The sequence below is a fragment of the Lissotriton vulgaris genome, chromosome 6 (genome assembly GCF_964263255.1).
Source record: "Lissotriton vulgaris chromosome 6, aLisVul1.2, whole genome shotgun sequence".
Lineage (NCBI taxonomy): Eukaryota > Metazoa > Chordata > Amphibia > Caudata > Salamandridae > Lissotriton > Lissotriton vulgaris.
Window position 1 is genome coordinate 1,720,676,230 of NC_141694.1, and position 12,767 is coordinate 1,720,688,996.

The following is a 12,767-nucleotide window of genomic DNA, read 5'->3' on the forward strand; positions in this document are numbered from 1 at the left end:
TCAGCAGTGGATTGCGGGTGCGCGATATATAGTTAGCGCTTATAACTATATATGGAATTTCAATGGTTTTATGCGAGTAAAATAAGGTTTTGTAAATGCAAATCCCTAACTATATATGGCCTAAAACCAATGGTTTTTTCATTGAATTTTCAAGGTTTTGTAAATGCAAATTCCTAACTATATATCCACTATAACCTATGGTTTTTTCTGTGAATTTCATTGGTTTTTTAATAGCAAATATGAAAAGCTTTAAAATGTCAAGTACGTGATAGATAAAAACATTTTCGTATTTATGCACGCTGATGTGCTTTGAACGCTGCACCCCCCCCCCTCCCCTCTTTTGTCTTAGTAGTACTCTCTCTTTGCAGATACTGAAGGGTAGTTAACGCAGGCCTTTACCCCCGTTGTAATCCGTCGTGCCTGCTTGTCTCTCCATTTGATTGATCGTTGTCCAAGCATTTACTGTTTTAGAATTGGTTCTCTTTGGATCATTCTCTATTTACAAACAAGCACAAAGTCGCAATACTCTGTTTAGTCTTTGCAGATACTGAAAAATTGTGTAAAAAAATAAAAATAATCGAGCAAAATCAGTAGGCCACTAATTGGATCTCTTTTTGACCTCGCTAAAATAGAAATATTAGGAACAACCCTTCATGAGAAATACGAAAATAGTGAGATGAACTGAGCTCCACACCATGAGGGCTGCAAGACAGCTCGGCTCCATCACCCATCCCGCACAAAATAACGACAAACCCTATGCAAATATTAAAAATATAGACAACACACCAGCAAAGAAACAGGGTAAAACATTTTATTAAAAAACTATTTACATAACGTTGGTTTATAAGATGATGTCAGTAGTGGACCGATGTGTGAATAGATCGAAAGCAGCACAAGGCTCCAAGATCCGGATGGCAAGCTCCTGGATGTTGGGTGCCATAGTTTAGAGTTCTGAATTTGAGCCTTTTTCAATGTCTGTGCTTTGTTGAATCAAATTTGCGGCTTGACACAAAGCTGACTCAAGCGTTGCTACTGATGCTATGCAGACCAAAACTGGTTTTCAGTTTGTACATTTTTCTAGATTTTTCAATCCAAGTTTGGTTGACTTTGTAGAACGATGGCTTCAAATTTTCAACATACGGTGTGGTGGCGCTGACTGGGAGGGGGCGCTTCGCTCCTGCCCCCTCCCCAAGTAAGATTTTCATACGTGAAAGTACGTTAATGGTTTTGGTCCCTGAGATGCTTCGATGTCACTGCCATTCTCAAATAGCATAAGTTCTGGATGTTGGGTGCCATAGTTAAGAGTTCTGAGCAGTGCTTGTAACACTGTCTGAAGCTTATTTCCACCTACTGCAGCTTCACTATTCTCAAAGTAAGTGAGTGTCGTTTGTGGACCTGACTGCATTAGAAAACAATGTGATATGTTAGCTTCCTAAACAGCTTGACGGAGGCCCCTGAGGGGCGGTGTGATGGCCATGGACTCGGAGAAGACGCTTGGCTCCGACACCCTCCCCAAGTCTTATAGCACTGGTGTAGCCTGAGATCGCCCCCGACATAGGCGGCCGGCTCCCGGGGTCCGGCGGAACTTTTTGCCTTTTGATGACTCTTCAATTCTGGACCTTGTCCCACAATCCGTTTGACCTGAAGACAAGCTGTAGTGGGGCGCCCCTTTACCGTTTTAGTAGCCATTCCGCCCGCTTTTGCTACACTGTGCCTCTTCCGCCATTCAGCTGTTTACCGCCCGCTCTTGCGACTACAGCGTCTCGCTCATCATGTAGTTGAGTTGCTCCCGCTCTTGCGGTGCAGCGATAGGCGGCTGCCACAGGACTCTCAAAATGGCGGCCGGCTCTTCGGTTTTGGGCCTGGTCCACTAAAATGGCCCTGGGACACCTTGGAACTCGGACGCTTCCCTGATAGGGCTTGGGTCCCATTCTCGAAAAGCGTCCCCTCAGCCGTGAAGATTCTACAAAAGTCTTGGGGGCCTCCGACTCCCGCAGGCTTCTGGTGGGGAGCGGCTGCCATGATTGCTCGTGGAATGGCCACGACGGAGCTACGAGATGGTAGTGGTCTCATGCTGACGCCAGCTTTAGTCTGAAACATCCAGAAACACTGTAGGCTACCAATTCGATCAGTTCCGGTAGCGCCCCAACATGACCCGGAAGAGAAGAACTTGCCCTCCCCTCTTTGACTGATGGTTCTTGTTGCCTGTCCCCTCTGTTGTCATTTAACAGAACTTTTTGGACTGCTGAAAGGGGTTGTGTTCTGAACGCTGGTTGGTGGAGACATTTTGACTATATTCTTGACCTACGTTGTCGCGTAATGCGTTATATGACACGCCGCGTTAGCGCACCCGGAAGTGATCCGAGGCGCGGCGCGCAGCGCGTAACGTAAGCATAACAGGTCATGTGACTTGTTAATAAAACTTTTCATTGGTTCATTTTACTTTTGTTAATTTAATGATGAAAAGCTTGGTCATATGACCTAAAAATTACGCTTTTTATTGTTTTCGAACAATATTTTTTTTTCAAACATATGTTATAATATTCCAGGCTAATGTACTTTCCCGGAAAATTTACAACTGTCTTGCAAGTAAAATATATTCCTTTTTCGAGAAAAAGGGCGTTTCTTCCTTCCATGACGGAGCCGTTGAGTAAAAGAGATTCGGCCTGCTGTCTTAGTCGCCGATACGCCTGATTATCAGATTCTTATCGATCACTTTATGTTGCAGACATGAAAAACACAACTGCCCTTGACCATTTATCTTCACTGCGTTCCTACATATTATACCTTTTATCCGTCATGTAATTGGACTGCTTTATTTCACTTGCCTTTTACTGATTCGAAAACAGTGACTAAAAGTAAAAACGTTACCAATGTAAATACTACTACCGTGTTTTGTTTTAAAAACCTTTATTGTGAAAATGTCAGTATACAAATACGGGCCTATAACCACGTGGGCCGGCCACGGAGCAAACTGAAATCGTATATGATGAGGAGACATTTACACTGTAGAGGAACGTAACTAGCGGGCCATTAGGTTGCAAGAACTAAGGTGTCTAACACTTGCGGAATCGGTGGACATACATTTTGTAATTAAAATAGGACAGGGCCACTTACAATAACATTTTCTAGATATACATTTGCGGGCAAGGAGTTACGAGTCCCATTTATACTGGCGCCATTTTGGGCGAGGCCGGGCAGGTCCAAGATATAGTCAAAATGTCTCCACCAACCATCGGCCAGACCAGAACCCCTTTCGGCCCTTTATGCTACAAGATGGTGTCTTCTATTCAGAAAATATTGTTGGCAGCATTTTGAAAGGAAACAGAAACAGCCGTTCTCCTAGTGAGTTTCACATTGTTACATTTAGGAAGAATGTTGAAGAGTAGTATGTGGAAAATCTGAAGCCATTTTTCTACAAACTCTCAATCAGACTTGGATGGAAAAAAAAAACCTGAAGAATGTACAAACTGAAAACCAATTTTTGTCTGTATAGCATCAACAGTAACGCTTGAGTCAGCTTTGTGTCAAGCCGCCATTTTCATTCAATCAATAGCGTCCCCCTGCACACATTCAGGGACCTGGTCGTGTCTTCAGATGAAACGCATTGTAGGAAAAGAAGCAGAAAGGAAAAGGCAAAAAGTTCCGCCGGACCTAGTGAAGCTGCAGCAGGTGCAAATAAGCTTCAGACAGTCTTACAAGCACTGCTCAGAACTCTCAACTGAGGCACTCAACATCCAGGACTTGCCATTCGGATCTTGGCGCCTTGTGCTGGTTCCGACCTATTCACACATCGGTCCACTACTGACATCACCTCATAAGCCAACGGGGCACCCCACGCCGACTTTCGGCGCAGCATTGTAGGATGGCCACACCAGTGCGGCAACTTGCTGGACACAACATCGGGGCCATCCAGATCTCGGCGCGTTCGACTCACTGTACCGCAACAGTGACCGCAACTCAGCTGGACACGCCGTCTTTCGGCGCAGCATTGTAGGATGGCCACACCAGTGCGGCAATTTGCTGGACACCACCTCGGTGCCATCCGGATCTCGGCGCGTTCGAGTCACTGTACCGCAACAGTGACCGCAATTCAGCTGGACACGCCGTCTTTCGGCGCAGCATTGTAGGATGGCCACACCAGTGCGGCAATTTGCTGGACACCACCTCGGTGCCATCCGGATCTCGGCGCGTTCGAGTCACTGTACCGCAACAGTGACCGCAATTCAGCTGGACACGCCGTCTTTCGCTACTGACGCCGCCTCACGTGCCAACGGATTTTCTACGCTTTTTGTAGCCCTATGCCGCATAACAGGTCATGTGACTTGTTTATAAAACTTTTCATTGGTTCATTTTACTTTTGGTTTCCTAAAGATGGAAGGCTTGGTCATATGACCTAAAAATAACACTTTTCATTGGTTTAGAACATTTTTTTTTCCCAAACGATGAAAGCCCCACCTTGTTTCTGGATCATTCAGACTGAAGCTGGCGTCAGCATGAGAGCACCACCATCTCTTGGCTCCGTCGTGGTCATTCCGCGAGCAATCATGGCAGCCGCTCCCCACCGGAAGCCTGCGGGAGTCGGGGGCCCCCAAGACTTTTGTAGAATCTTCACGGCTGAGGGGACGCTTTTCGAGAATGGAACCCAAGCCCTAGCAGGCAAGCGTCCGAGTTCCAAGGTGTCCCAGGGCCATTTCAGTGGACCAGGCCCAAAACCGAGGAGCCGTCCGCCATTTTAAGAGCCATGTGGCAGCCGCCTATCGCTGCACTGCAAGAGTGGGAGGAACTCAACAACATGGTGAGCGAGACGCTGTAGCCGCAAGAGCGGGCGCAACTCAGCTAGATGGCCGCCACCTGGGGAGGCCCGTTCACGCCGCCTCCCCCACCCCCGGGCCGCCGCACGCCAATTTTCGGAGCAGCATTGTAGGATACCAAAACCAGTGCGGCAGTTTACTGGACATCACCTGGGTGCCTGTCGTACATGTTGTGTCAGCCATGTGACACTGGACACAGTCCCATCAACATCTCAACGCGTTCTGCTGCCTTGGGACTATTCGCACAACAGACCGCTACTGACGAGGCCTCCCCCCGCACCACCCGGGACGCCCCACGCTGTTTTTCTGTGCTGCATTGTAGGATCCCAAAACCAGTGCGGCACCCAGGCGACATCACCTGGGTGCCGTCCAGAACTCTGCACGTTGTGCTGCCTTGGGACTATTCGCACAAAAGACAGCTTCTAACCATTGTTGCTTTTTGTGTTGAAAAATGTTTAAATGTTTTTAGTTTTTGTTCCGTTCGTTATAGTTAATAGTTAATAAAGTTTTATAATCTTACTTTGTTGGAGTGTTATCTATTTTTTTTAAAACGGGTGAATGGGGCCTTGAATCGGGTTATTGTCATGTGTGGGCTTTGGAAGTGTGCTGCTGCAGGATCGGACATTTCAAACTCAAATGCACGTTCTTTTTCTTACCTTTCCGAAGCATGGAGCGCAATAGCAGGCAGAGAAAGGGTGATGCACGTGTTGAACACTACCTGACCTGGCAAGTTGCTGGCAGTGCCCCCCCGCCCGCTCCTAAAAGAGGGCACACACACACCGCCGCCCGAGTACTTCACAAATCTTTATAAAAGACCATGCGCTTGTTCATGAGGCTTAAATGGTTTATCACCTCTTCTAGAACCCCTGCATCGACCCTCTGACGTTTCCTGGAAAAATTACCATGTAACACAATACCAAGCCCTGTCAGCTGAAACCCCCAAGGAATCGTGGGGCATATTATCAAGGGGGTTTATCTCCGCTTTTTTGGCTTTAAAAGCCATGAAAGCGGAGATAAAATTATCTCCCTATTACCAAGCTGTCGCTAACACCAGTTAGTGACAGCTAAAAGGAGATAGCGACCATCTTGGGCCCCGCTTTGCATGTCAGTGATACTTATCACTAATGACATGCAAAGTGGCGTACCAAGATGTTAGCGACTGGAAACAGTCCCTAACATCGCTATCTTCTATTACCAACTTTTGGAGATATTCGCGCTAAGCGCGAATATCTCCAAAATCTAACACCTGCCCTGAGCAGTTCTTAGCCATGTTATCCAATGGGAGGTGGATAACATGGCTAAGAGCATTTGCTCGATAATACATGAATATCGCTGACTTTTCTGCGATAATAGCAAGGTTTATCTGCGATAAAAATCGCCGATGTGCGGCGATAATTTTTGTCTCTAAACAAGTTAGAGACAAAAATTATCGCTAGTTGTTCGTAATATGCCCCCGGGTTTTTGCTTGCAGAAATCGGGAGGCGGGAGACTAGCACTGAAATCAGTAGTCACACGCCTGAATCGGGAGGGTTGGCATGTCTGAATTCTCTACAGCTGGGGCCATAAACTACATCCGCAGGGGTAGGTGATAGCCTGGGATCAGCCTGGCATCTAAAATGGCTGCCGTGCACGACAAAATTGTGGCATTGGAAAAAAGGCAAGATGGCGCAGCCGCTGGAAGAGATGTATCAACATATATCAGCCTCCTCAGCCACCCTCAGGAAACATAGGGGATTAGGATACGTCTCCCGCACCCCCTTATACCTAGTAATTTAATTAACGAAGCACAAAATGGCAAATTCCCGTTTCGCTACCAGTTTGCGGCCCAGTTCGCGGCCCGTGAAGCGCTTCTACCGTGAAAAATCATTTTTTTTTTCTTTTCCCCACGGGACCCTTTAATAACCCCAACAACATTCCTAGGGGGTCAAGAGGGGGATACCTTGCCCCCTTTCATTAAATTCCCCCTTAGTTTTTCACCTCTTCTTCTCTCTCGATCCTACCGAGAGACAAGATGGCGGCCGCTCCGGACTGTCACGCAGCAAAAAAAAAAAAAGCTCACGCACAGCCGCTGGAAGAGATGTATCAACATATATCAGCCTCCTCAGCCACCCTCAGGAAACATAGGGGATTAGGATACGTCTCCCGCACCCCCTTATACCTAGTAATTTAATTAACGAAGCACAAAATGGCGAATTCCCGTTTCGCTACCAGTTTGCGGCCCAGTTCGCGGCCCGTGAAGCGCTTCTACCGTGAAAAATCATTTTTTTTTCTTTTCCCCACGGGACCCTTTAATAACCCCAACAACATTCCTAGGGGGTCAAGAGGGGGATACCTTGCCCCCTTTCATTAAATTCCCCTTTTGTTTTTCACCTCTTCTTCTCTCTCGATCCTACCGAGAGACAAGATGGCGGCCGCTCCGGACTGTTTAGAATGTTGACAGACACCGGAGAGCCAATCAGCTTTCTGCGCGCAAAGTTCCGAAACGCGAAAAGTAAGCGGACCGGATAGCTGCCCGGAGCGCTGTTACAGATATATATCTTGATTTAAACGTTAATTTCTCAAAATCCACTGAAGCACATATATTGAGACCTAGCAAAGGCACATCGGGCTAACAGTCCCTACAATTTTGCCAAGTTTCGTGCAAATCCATTCAGCCGTTCGAGCTAAAAGTGAGTCCAACCGCCCTATGGAAAACTCAATGTAAAAAATGCGTTTTGGGACCCCCCTTTTTTCTCAGCCCCCCCTTGACGAAACCCCCCCAAATTTCCAGGAGCTGCTCAGAAACAAAATGTGCCATTTTCCTGAAAATTTCAGCCGATTCTGTCCACAAACGCCAAAGTTATTAGGCATAGAATTTTCAAAAGTTCCATAGAGAAAAAATCCTAACTATATATACCTACTGGCTATCGCCAGTAGGTAATATATTTATATATATATATATATATATATATATATATATATATATATATAATTGTCGGCAACACTGCCCTCAGTGAATTAAACAATTATGCAGTGTTAACAAATTCTCTCAGTGCCCAAAACATGCCCCATAAAAGAGGGAAAAAATAGTAGCAGCAACAAAAAAATGACACTGTTGAATGTGCTAAAAACAACTAAAATGCAGAAGAAAACACACCAGGAGCAGCTATAAAATTACCACCCAGTAAACCCTGTTGCAAGAATTCAGTCCTCATCGCGCTGGATCCTCAACACATGGCAAAAATCGATAACACGTTTTCTCCTTTTCAAATGCATCAGTGGTATAAAGCAAACACAAGGAGATGATGAATGGAGCACTGAAACTTTTCAGAAACTCACAGCCAGTCACAGATCTGGGTTGAATCCATCATCATTCTTTAGCTCACTTTGCCACCCTAGTTCAGGCACAGCTATATGCAAATCAATCTTGACCCTGTGCCATTTGGGTACAACCACCCCGAACCGCCAAGCCATGTCTTCCCTGGACCGGAAACAAGCATCCTGGGACAAGTTTCAGGCTAACAGCCCTCATCAGCTAGGCTAGCTTGAATCCAGTGGCAATGTGAGCAAGGGACCCTGCCAACTTAGGGCAAACAAAGCAAACACAAGGAGATGATGGACGGAGCGTTGAAACTTTTCAGACACTCACCCCAGTCACAGATCTGGGTTGAATCCATCATTGTTCTTTAGCTCACTTCGCCACCCCATTTTGGACACAGCACATGCAAATCAGTCTTGGCCCTGTCCCTCATGGGAGCAGTCCAGCCCGAACTGCTAAGCCTTGTCTCCCTTGGACCACAAACAAGCATCCTGGGACTGATTGAGCCCTAACAGCCCTCATCAGGCAGGCTAGTTTGAATCCAGTGGCAAAGTGAGCAAGGGACCCACGTCTGGGCATACCCTGCCAACTTAGGACGAATAAAGCAAACTGTAGTGTTTTCACCTCACGCACCTCCCTGCGTGAGGACACTGTGGTTTGCCCTGACTCGCGCTGCCCGTTGGCACACAGGATTCCGTTTAGCAATGACAGTTATTGCGAGTGAGTTGGAAGTCTGACTCTCCTGGTGCTTGCACGCACGCTAATGCTCGCCTGTGGGAACTTCTATTATGAAATAAACCTACAAGAACTTAGTTTGCCTGATGTCTTCATTACATCTTTGACTGGCGACGAGTATGGGATGGTTTCCACAATATTCCCACGCATAAAATACCTAAAGGACAATTAGTGCTACTGAAGAAACGGATTACAAGTAGTACATCGTAACACTGATTAGAATATTATCAACAGGCATCTTTACCTTGTCGGCGAGATTAAACACGGGAAAAGTGTTTGATTGGAATGGAGTGTGAAGTTGAAGAGAGAGGATCGTAAGCTATACGGAGCTTCAAGAAGAACGTCTCTCACGGGTAACAACAAAGTCTACATGAATTTACGTGAGTAAATAAAAGTAGGACAGTATCATCGTGGATCTACCCTCACTGGTTTTCCTGTCAGACAAACAACGACGGACAGAAGCACAACTCTAGTTGAGGAGAAAATATTTATATGCTGCCCCCAGTGTCGGTAGCGGGTAATATTTCATTTTTTTAACAAAGCTTGTTTTAATGAAATCTCGTCAGTAAAGAAGAATCTACGTGGGAAACTGTGTGATTGCACAAAGGTACTGCCATTCGAATTACAATTTAAAAAAAAAATCTACCACATATAGTTGCGAGTTTTCCTCAGCGGTGACACGCACACCTTAATTTCACAGATACTGGAACTCTTAAAAGTTCCATGTTCTTCTCTCATATTATTTACAGAAAGAACCACATTCAGCGTGCAGCGACTAAATCGGTGACACGCACACCACTTTTTCTCATTCTTATGTGATTTAAAGATTAATTGAAAAGAGTAGTGGATAGACAAATTGAATTACTTATATGTTTCCATGCTAATTTTCACAGTTTTTGAGATTTAAAATTCTATGTGGAATAAAATTATAATCCAACATATGTTTAGAACTAAAGTGTGGTATATTTAAATGATTTTTGGATCTGCATTTAGTAAGTAGTATCTGGTTATCAAGTGTAGACATGCAAGCAGTTCAGGCACCCCCACCTTTTCTTGACACACCTGGTGAACCACCAATAAAATGGCGCAAATGGTTTGACGCTTTTGAAAATTATCTATGTGCCATAGGGGCACACAGGTTCAGACCTGAAAGACATTTTTTTATTGTTAAATTCGTTAGGATTTGAGGGTAGTGACACACTAAAACACTTACCGGATGCAGAAGCAGTTGAAGGGGAGGAACCCGATGAATATTTGAGCCCCATTAGGAAGTTATCTAAAAGATATGATGCACAACCAAGCTTAGTTGTACTGAGACACAAATTTTTCAAACGTGTGCAAAAGTGTGATGAAGATGTAGACACTTATATTAAAGCACTTAGGAAAATGATAGCAGACTGTGGTTTTGAAAATTTTAGTGAACAAATTATAAGTCAATGTTCTGACAGAAGTATCAGACAGAAACTACTCATATTGGATAATCCCTCTCTTGAGGAATCTATTCGTATTGCTAAAAGTTTTGAAACATCTCAAGTTTCTGTGAGGGAACTAGAAAATAATAACAATGAATCTGTAAATTCTGTAAAATTTTCAAATGTAAACAAAAGAAATGAAACCCATCCAAACAATTTCTTCAGAAGAACAGACATTTGTTTAAGATGTGGTAACTTACCTCGCACAAACAATGGTAGGCCATGCCCTGCTAGTAATGTTGTTTGCAGATCTTGTGGTAAAGTGGGCCATGTTGATAAAGTTTGCCAAACAAAGAAGAAAGAAAAAGTGTGTGATAGTCGTGTAAAAGATTACAGTGACAGTGCAAATGATGATCTTTTGGGGGAATTGAAAGACATGGTCCTTGTGGTGAATGATTCTGACTTCAGGACTGGTGACCCAAACAATAGTATTGATCCATATATGTCAATATTGTTGTTGGTGACAAGATTTTACGCTTCCTGGTCGATTCTGGTGTGCGAATTACTATGATCACTGATGTCCTTTTTAAGAGCAAATGGAGTAATAGAGAACTTTTACCCCCTGATCGCGCACCAGTGTCGTATGAAGGACCCAAAATAGAACTTTCAGGCTATTTTGAGGATGTATTGGAATTCAAAAACAGGCAAATTTATGGAAAAATGTATGTAGCCTTACACCGATTAAATATACTTGGGTGGTTTCACCAAGGTCTGTTTAACATGATGCTATGTCCTGGTAAGAAAGAACAAGTTCTGTCAATCAGAGATCTTTCACATGTTGAAGAATTACTTAACAATTATCCAAGAGTTTTTTCAGAAGAATTAGGAAAAATTATGGGGTTCAAACATAAAATAAAAGTTATGAATGAAGCAACCCCTGTAAAACATAAAATAAGAAGTGTACCTTTCAGCATAAGGGAAGAGCTTGAGAAAGAGTTGTCATCTGTGCACAAGAGAGGAGTGATCGAACCCATTGAATCGTCGGATTGGGCATCACCTTAGTTATTGCACGAAAAGCAAACAATGAGTTGAGTCGGCCTGGATTTGCATAGCCTGAACAAAGTTATCTGGGTAGACACACACCCCTTACCCAACATCAATAAGATGTTGGGAGTAGTTGCTGGGGCAAAGATTTTCACAAAACATGACCTGGCGGCTGCATACCACCAGGTGGAATTAGACAGAGACTCACATCATCTTACTGCTTTCAATTCACCTTTTGGCATGTATCAATTCTGTCTTATGCCATTTGGTTTGGCTTCGGCAGCTTCAGTTTTTCAAAGACTAATGGTCAATCTATTCAAAGAAATAAAAAAAAGTAGCAATTTTTCAGGATGATGTCCTTATATACGCAGATGACCGGGAAGAACAGATGAAACCCTGAAACGTATCTTGTCAATTTTTGAAGAACATGGCATAGTTCTTAAGCGGGATAATTGCGTGTTCTCAAAGGACTCAGTTGAATATCTGAGCCACACAATATCCAGCGCAGGAGTCACTCCAAAACCTAGTTTGGTTCAAGCCATAGTGGATGCCTCTGCTCCAAAGGACAAAGAGTGGGTGAAGTCACTCTTAGGGTTGACAGAATTCTTTTCTTGATTTATGCCTGATTATGCAACCCGTGTTTGTCCCATTTCAAATCTTTTAAAAAATCATACTGAGTTTGCATGGGATGAAGACTGTTTTCAAGCTTTTTCTTGGAGAAAAGAACAGTTGTGCAATGTTCAAGCATTAAAACCATTTGATTCTTCTGTACCATGCACATTGACTGTTGATGCCAGCTGTTATGGGTTGGGAGCAGTTTTGACCCAGGAAGTTGGCTCTCAAGAGAATACTATTGATTTTGCTGCAAGGGTACTCAGAGATTCAGAATCACATCATTCTGTGATAGAATAGGAATTACTGGCCTGCTGGTGGGGTATTGAAAAGTTCAAGAGTTATTTGTGGGGGAGGAAGTTTATTTTAAAAACCCTTAGTAAGCATATTAGGAAACGCCAGTCACAACAACACCACGCCAAGCATAGCCTGTTTGGCATCTAAACTTCTTCAATATAGTTTTGATGTCATACACATAGCAGGGGGAAAGAATGTACGTGCTGATGCTTTATTATGTCTTCCCTCTGCAACACATGCGTTGACTCAGTGTCAAGACAACATTGAGGATTATGAGCAAGAAGTTGCATTATTGCAAGTGTTGAGTTACAAAATGTGTGCTCAGAGTCAGAAAGCAGCTGGTATGCTGCAATTGATTCTGATGTTACTTTGAAAGATGTTAAACTATACATTACAAAAGGGTGGCTGAAAGAAAAAAACGTAAATGATGATCTTCAACCGTTTGTAAAAATATGGGATGAGCTATCTTAAGAAGATGGTCTTGTTTTCACGTGTGATAAAATTGCTCCCCCGAAAAGTGTCAGAAAAACACTTTTGACTAAGGCCCATGAGGGA